The sequence below is a fragment of the Pleurodeles waltl genome, chromosome 8 (assembly GCF_031143425.1).
Source record: "Pleurodeles waltl isolate 20211129_DDA chromosome 8, aPleWal1.hap1.20221129, whole genome shotgun sequence".
NCBI lineage: Eukaryota > Metazoa > Chordata > Amphibia > Caudata > Salamandridae > Pleurodeles > Pleurodeles waltl.
This window is the reverse complement of record NC_090447.1, coordinates 11,740,926-11,749,378: the sequence shown is the minus strand read 5'-3', so window position 1 is coordinate 11,749,378 and position 8,453 is coordinate 11,740,926.

The window sequence follows — 8,453 nt, the reverse complement described above, 5'->3', positions numbered from 1 at the left end:
CTCCGTGCTGATCCTATGCTTTAAAACTTTGCTAGATAAACAGACATTTGAGGCGAGCAAATCTAGAGTGTCGCTGGTGTTGCAGGGTGCTCCTTACTGGAGCTGCTCTCCACCTAAACTTGGGAACTACCCAGAGTTCTCTATTCTTTTTTGCATAGTTTATGCGTCACTCTAACCCTGAAAGAGATTTGTTTTGATTTGTACTGGGTGCTCCCTGTGTCTGGACAAAGCTAAACCTCTCTGATGATCTCTAATGAGAGTGAAACATGTGTCAGGGTCCAAAGCTGTAATATTGTTCCTGGAGTGGTAAATGGCTTTTGTTGTTTTACAGCTCGGCACGGTTGACACTGTGTCAAACCTATGCTCAAAGTCTTTGCTGTACAAATGACAAAAGACTTTGGACCTTATTTATAATTTTTGGTGCAAAACTGCACTAAAGCAGTTTTGCACCAAAACGCTTAGCACCGGCTTCCACCATTTCTGTGCACCACCCGGGTACCATATTTATGGAATGGTGCAAGCCGGTGCAAAGGGTAGGCTAGAGTAAAAAAAAATGACTTTAGACGGGTGGGGTTTGCGGTTTAGAAGAAGGGGGTTTACCACCAAAAAATGACTTTAGGCAGGTTAGAGTAAAAAAAAAATGACTCTAACCAGATTAGCGTCATTTTATGGTGCTACACCTACCATGCCACATGAATCTTGCCTTAGAAAAGGCAGAAGTCAAGCCCACCACCCCAATGGCCAGCACAGGGGACGAGAGTCCCCTGGGCATGGGCACTGCACCCTGTGCCATGCATGGGGGGCCCATTACAGGGCCTGCTATGGCACTTTAAAAAATAAAATGCAATACTTACCTGTACTTATCTGTACTTACCTGGGAGGGGGTCCCCCATCCTCCACAGTTCCTCTGGTATGGGTGGAGGTGCCCCTGGGGCCTGAGGAGGACACCTGCGGGTATATTCCATGGTGTTCCACCATGGAAATAGACCACAGGTCCCCTAACGCCTGCCCTGACCCAGGAGTTAAAAAACGGGGCAAAGCAAGCTTTGCACAATTTTTTGATCCCTCCTCCCTCCCATGCACCATTTTTGCACGGGAGTATAAATATGGCGGTAAGGCCATAGAGTAATTGTTTTGCAGGGGAACGCCTACCTTGCATCTCATTAAGGCAATTCGGTGTAAACAGAGATAAATATGCCCCTTTGTACCTAGCTAGCTTGGCTTGGATAACTCCGTGCTGATCCTATGCTTTAAAACTTTGCTAAATAAACAGACATTTGAGGCGAGCAAATCTAGAGTGCCGCTGGTGTTACAGGGTGCTCCTTACTGGAGCTGCTCTCCACCTAAACTTGGGAACTACCCAGAGTTCTCTATTCTTTTTTGCATAATTTATGCTTCACTCTCACCCTGAAAGGGATTTGTTTTGATTTATACTGGGTGCTCCCTTGTGTCTGGACAAAACAAAACCTCTCTGATGATCTCTCATGAGAAGGAAACACGTGTCAGCGGTTGCGTTTACTTGTTCTAGGTTGTCTTGAATGGTATTTTACCAGTCCAAAGCTTTAATATTGTTCCTGGAGTGATAAATGTCTTTTGTCATTTTATAGCTTGGCAAGGTTGACACTGTGTCAAACCTATACTTAAAGACTTTGCTGTACAAATAGCAAAAGACTTTGGCCCATATTTATACTCTGTTTGCGCTGGATTTACATCATTTATTTTGGCGCAAACCTAACTCCATATTTGTACTTTGGTGCTAGACCCGTCCAGCGCCAAAGTTATGGAATTTGAGTCATTTTATGTACGTGAAAACCTACCTTGTGCTAATGATGTGCAAGGTAGGCGTTCCCGCTCAAAAAATGACTATAAGGCATGTATGCCTTATTTATCCTCCGGTGTCAAAATGACACACATGAGGAGGTGGACCTTAAAACAAGGTGCCCAGCCGGATTTGTGCTGTTTTTTAACGCCTGGGTCAGGGCAGGCGTTAAGGGACCTGTGGGCTCATTTCCATGGTGGGAGACCACAGGTGCCCTTCCCTGCAACCAGGGACACCCCTTGCCACCCTCGCCCACCCCTGGAGGTCACCCATCCATGGTGAGTGCAGGTAAGTATAATTTTTTATTTTTATTAAGTGGCATAGGGGGGCCTAACTTGGGCCGCCCCACATGCCACTGTGCCCAATGGCCATGCCCAGGGGACAGAAGTCCCCTGGGCATGGCCATTGGGCAGAGGGGCATGACTCCTGTCTTTGCTAAGACAGGAGTCATTTCCATGGGGGGTTGTGTGTCAGAAAATTACGCTAGTCAGGTTAGAGACAATATTTTTGACTCTAACCTGACTTGCACCATTCTTTGGCGCACAACCCCCGTCTTCCCTTCGCCTTTGCTGCCCAAGTTAGACCCCCCATGCCACTTCTGTGTAAAAAAAATACTTACCTCTAGTTACCGTAGATGGGACCCCCCCATCCAGGGGTGTCCTCCAGGAGTGGGCAAGGGTGCCAGGGGCTGTCATTGGGGGCCTTTTTTATTCAGTCTGAATAGTACCTTTTTCAGATTTTTTATTTATTTTTTATTTGTATGTTCTGTTGAGTTTGCGTAGGTGAAGTTTGTCTTGATTGCTATTTGTTTTGAGCCAGTTTTTGCAGACTTCTAATTTGTTATGTTTTTTTTTAGCTCTGTATTTCTCCAAAGTGTTTGTTTTCCTGTTTTGTTGTTCTTAGTGGTATTAGGAGATCAAAACCATCCTGTAGCCACTTATCCAGTTTTTTAACGCACTTTTTGGTGTCTAGATCTGTGTTGGATGTTAGTTGTGTTTCTAAGTATAAAGGTGGATGCAGGTAAAGTGGTCTTAAGCGTGTTCATTTGTGGTGTTTTATGTTGGAAAGCTACCAAATGGTGATCCGATTATGTTAATGGATTAATTCTATGAAAGATAACTAGTTCTGGATTTACAAAAATGACATCTAAGATGTGTCCAACGATTTAAGTGGGTTTTGCGCACAATCTTTTGTATGTTCATTGTGACAAGGCCAGCGATGATAGTTTTTGGATGGGGCATATTGGGTTTGTCAAACCAAGGGGCATATTTATACTCTGTTTGCGCCAAATTTTGTGTCATTTTTTTACGCAAATTCGGCACAAACTTAACTCCATATTTATATTTTGATGCTAGGCCTGTTTAGTGTCAAAATATAGTAGTTAATGTCAATTTCTGGATGCGTGAAGCCACGTTGTGTCAATGAGATGCAAGGTAGGCCATGTTGTGTCAATGAGATGCAAGGTAGGCGTCCCTGTCCAAAAAATGACTCAGCCTGTAGCGCCTTATTTATCCTCCCGTGCAAAAAAGGTGCACGGGTGGGAGGCAGACCTAAATAATGATGCTAAGCCTGCTTAGCGCCAATATTTAATGCCTGGGTCAGACAAGGCCTTAGGGGACCTATTTCCATGGTCAAACACCATGAACGGGCCCACAGGTGCTCTCCCCAAGCCCCAGGAATACCCCTACCCGCACAAGAGGGACACCAGAGGATGGGGGACCCCATCCCAGGTACGTAGGGTAAGGATGGGTAAGTATTTTTTTAGAACTTTTTCAAGTGCCACTGGGGCCCCGAAATGGGGGCCCCTGCATGGCACTGGGTGCAATGGCTATGCCCAGGTGACACTGGTCCCCTGTGCTGGCCTTTGGGGTGGTGGGCATGACTCCTGTCTTTTATAAGACAGGAGTCATGTGGTATGGATAGTTATGCTTCAGGAAATTACGCTAGGCTGGTTAATGGCATTTCTTTTGCCTCTGACTGTCCTAGCATAATTTTTTGAAGCAAAACCCCTTCACCTGTACCCCCACCCGGCTAACGTCATTTTTCTGAAGCTAGCCCAACATTAGTGCCGGCTTGCAGCATTCCATAAATTTGTAGCCCAGCTGGCGCTTTGGAATGACGCAAGCCAGCGCTATACTTTTTGCCCCAAAACTGCGTTTGTGCAGTTTTGCAGCAAAATGTAGAAATCTGGGCCAAAATGTTTAGGTGACCAAGAATGCATAGGTTGGAATGTAGTGTTATAAGGTCGTGTCTGGGAATGTTGCATCGCTAGGTAGTTGTCTGTAAAAGAGAAGGAAGATACAGGAGGACGTTAGAGTAGGGTTGCATCTGTTGATGAAGGCCTTCCAGCTGTGTATGGAAATGTCATTAGTTTTGGTCACCAGTTTTGGTAAGATCTATTGTTTGCTGGAATATAACATCTAGCCCACCACCTCTTTTGCCTATACAATTTTGTGTGATAGTTACTAGTTGAGTGCTACTTTGTTCAACTGGAGACATGTCATCTCCCAACCATGATTCAGTTATGAAGAGTAAGTCAGGTTGTGTGTCACTGAGTAGGTTGTAGATAGATGTGGAGCTTGCTTTAGATAGTGACTGAGCAAGTTATACGCTAGAACAATTCTCCCAAAGTGCGGAGAATGGTTAGACCTGGATAGTGGGCTAGATAGGAATCACAACCCCTGCAATTAGTTTTTCTGGCTTTTGGAGGTCATTGTGAGGTTGTGCTGAAACCCAGAGCACACAGAAGAACTTTCTATTGCAAGAGCATGTATGATTGGGGTATAGGAAGCCAGGTGGGGCTTGCACCAATGGGGTTCAGGGCGACTGCATATCTGTTCAAATCCACCATGTCCAGTGTAACAGCTGCGGACATCTCTGGCTTTTCACTCAAAAGCACTATTCATGATGGGATTTTTGAATCCATACTTGCAATGTTAAAAGTGAAACCACAAATTTCAGAATGCACTGTTGGGTAAAAAAAAAAAAAGAATAGGCTCAAGGTACCACACTTTACAATTACTGATAAAGTTACTGGTTGCTGGATGTCGCTTTCTTTGAAGGTCTGACTTATCCCCTTGTTTTCTTGTCAAAATCATTACCTTCCTCTTCTCTCTCCCTCCTTTTATCCCAGCTTAAACTGTCTCTAGCTATTCTCTAGCACTAGTGATCCTTATCATCGCTTATAATCGTTTCTCTCCACTCAACTATACCATTTACAGGTGTGTGCCTACTAAGGCCTAGATTACAAGCTGATGTTGTAAAGATATTTTTTGTAAGAAATTGGCAGAAGCCCTATTCAGGCAACAACCAAAATCCTTGTCAAGTGAATCACAAAAGTCATTAAATTAACCTGTGCATAGCCCCTGGTAACTTGGCACAAAAGCACTCAGCACACAAACAGTAATGAAGTGAAAACACAAAAGAAGATATATCTCAAACCAATTTGGACCAAATTGAGAAAATTGTAATAAATAAAATTACACCAAAACAAATTAAATCCAATCAGTAGAAATGGATATATTATTTTTTAAAGTTTTTAGTGAAATCTAACATCTAAAAGATCATAGCGCTAACTGCAGGCATCTGGGTGCACAAGACCAGGCCAAAGTAAAATGTTAAGGACAACGCAATGGAGTGGAGAGGCAAGGCAGCAGGCTGTGTCTGGGTTCGAGGCTTCGATGCCAAGGAGCCACTGGATGAAGTCTCAGGGAAGCCATCGACAATGGTGGGAAAAGCTCTGAACAGGAAAGGCTGGATTTCCAGGCCAAGGAGGTCATCTTCATCAATGGGGAGCTGATTGGCTTCCAGCCCGATGAAGATTTCTACCTTCAAACTTAAAAGTATTTCTGGAGCTTGGAATCACCCAGGGGGACGAGGCTGCAGACTGTGAGCGAAGAGAGTTCCATGAGGCTGGATACCTTCATCGACAGGTCCCACTGAAGAGGATTTGCTGCTGTGAAAAAGAACAAAGCGGGAGCTACAGCAAAGTCAGTCTGACCTGCGATGCACCTTCGGAGGATCAGCTGGCAGGTAGTTCCTGCTCTTCTGTTGGTTCTACAGCTTGCTTTGTTGAAAAATGTAATAAGTCCAATGTTTTAGGGTTAGGCAGGAGCAAAACTACCAACACCACTTCCAAGGGTCTAGGGTCTGGGGGGCACCACTTGGGGGGGTTATGGCTCACCCATCCCAGCGGAGGTCAGGTGCAGGGTTCAAGGCCTCAGGAACCTGTTCTATCCCTGTAGTACACACAGAAGGTCCACTAACTAGCCCTTGGAGTCAATCTTGTGGTCCTGGTTTGAAGAAGCTGGTCTAGTTCTTCAAACAGCAAGGCGGTTCTTAAACAAGCAAGGCAGTTCTGCTGGTAGCATGACAGCCCTTCTGAAGTGTGCCACAGCTCCAGGAGTGTACTGAAGAGTGGTTCTGGGGGTCCAATATCTATACCTGGTGTGTAGGGAAAAGCCCTGTCCTATCCCCACATCTTGTTCTGGAAGATTCTTTCCTTCCCCCATCAAGGCTCCAAGAAGTCTGAGGTGACAAAAGTGTCAGGTTCCTTTGTGTGTGCTCTGCCCTCAGCCATCCTGTGAGGATTGCTCATCCTGCCCACACTTAGTCCACTTTGTCTCACTGTCCGAAAGGAATACACATACCCCAACAGCAGAGCCATTCACAGTCATATGACCCAGGACACTGGCAAGAGGCACAAATGGTTAGGAGAAGAAAATGCCATCTTTCTAAAGTTGGCAGTTTCAGAATTGTGAATTTACCATAAAAGAGTAGTTCAAATTGCAACTTGTTTGAGTCTAAACAACATATCTCTAGCTTCTTCCTCTCGAAAATTAGAACACATTAGAGGTAACAAGGTAACCTCTTGTTAGTCAATGGGAGAGATAGGTCTTGCAGTAGTGAAAAGCAACTTTATAGGTTTTCACTCCCAGGATATGTAAAACTTAAATATATATGACCTACCTTTTAGGTCAACACTGAGTCTCTAAACTAACCTATCCTTAACCCTCTGATTGGTACAAAAGTACTCAGGCTTATCGTAGAGGCAATTTGTAAATAAAGAATGCAGCACACAAACATTAATAAAGTGACAACACAGCATAAGAAATTTTTTACAACAACTTATTACAAATAGGGTAAAATTGAAATAAAAATATGACACCAAAACAGCAAATATCCAATCAGTAGAATCAATCAATCAATCAGTAGATTTGAAGAATGCTTCTTGTCACATGTGAGGGTATCTATGTGCTGGCAGGGTCCAGTTAATTATCCAAATAGCCAGGTCTTCAGAGACTTTCGGAACTCTGGAAGATATGGGGAGGTCCGGAGATGAAAGAGTACCTTGTTCCATGTCTTTTCTGCTAGGGAGGAAAAAGAATGACCTCTGCATCTACTACAATGGATGTGGGTGGGGGGGTTAGAGAAAGGGAAGCAAAGCGGAAGTGTCTAGTGGACTGATGGAAGTTCAGGAGGTGGTCCAAGTAGGCGGGTCCGAAGTGGTGTGGGGTCTTGTATGCTTGTATCAACAGCTTGAACTGGCATCTTTTCCGCACAGGTGGCGAGTGGAGTTCCCTTATGTAGAGGGGGGATCTGTGTTCATCTATGGACATCCAGGGCAAGTATGGCTGCAGAGTTGTCTATGGTCTATAGTCGTCAGAGGAGGTGAGCTGCTATCCCCGCTTAGAGGAAGCAAGCAGGGATCCCTGCTTAGAGAGTGTTGCCATAGGTCAGTAGGCTAGAGATGAGGGCTTGGGTGATGGTGCATCTTGAGGTTTAGGGTAGCCATGTGCATATATCATGGAGCTTGCAGAGGATGAAGAGCAGGAGGATGAGAAGGAGTTGAACTGAGTTGTCATGGTTAGCTTGTTGTCCAGAATGATGGCTAGGTTTCCAGTGTGGTCAGTGGGGGTAGGAGTAGGACCGAGTTCTGAGTGCCACCAGGATGCATCTCATGGGGAGCTATTGTTTCTGAAGATCTGTACCTCTGTATGTTCTGTGTTAGCTTCAGGCAGTTGCCCTTCATCCAGTTGGCAATGTCTGTCATGCAGTTCTGGAAGTTGGTCTTGATATTGGTGGTGTCTTTAGAGAGGGAGAGGATTAGTTGTGTGTCACCGGCTTAGTATATGATGTTGAGTCTGTGTGTTGTTGACGATGCTGGCCACAGGTGTCATATAAGTGTTGAAGAGGGCTGGTGAGGATCCCTGATGTGCTCCACAGATGGTTTGGAGGTGAATAGGAAAGGTGGACTTTTAGCATTCTTCCAGTGAGGAAAGAGACAATCTATCAGAGAGCAGCTCCTTGGATGTCTATGTTGTGGAGCCTTGTGTTGATTACGTGGTGGGAGACCGTATGGAAGACTGCTGAGAGGTCTAGGAGGTCAGAGCTGCAGTCTCTCCCCAGTTGAGTAGGGCTTGGATGTCATCAGTAGCCACAATGAGGGCTGTCTCAGCAGAGTTTCATTTAGTATTATTCTGCAGAATCACGTTACAATTCTGCAGACAGTGGTAGGAAGTATGACTCAGTGATCATAAAATACCTTCTCCCAGATGCAATGCACTAAATTTTGATGCTCCATACTGAAGCACCACATTGTGGTACGCTTTAATCCACAGTGCTGTGACAACAC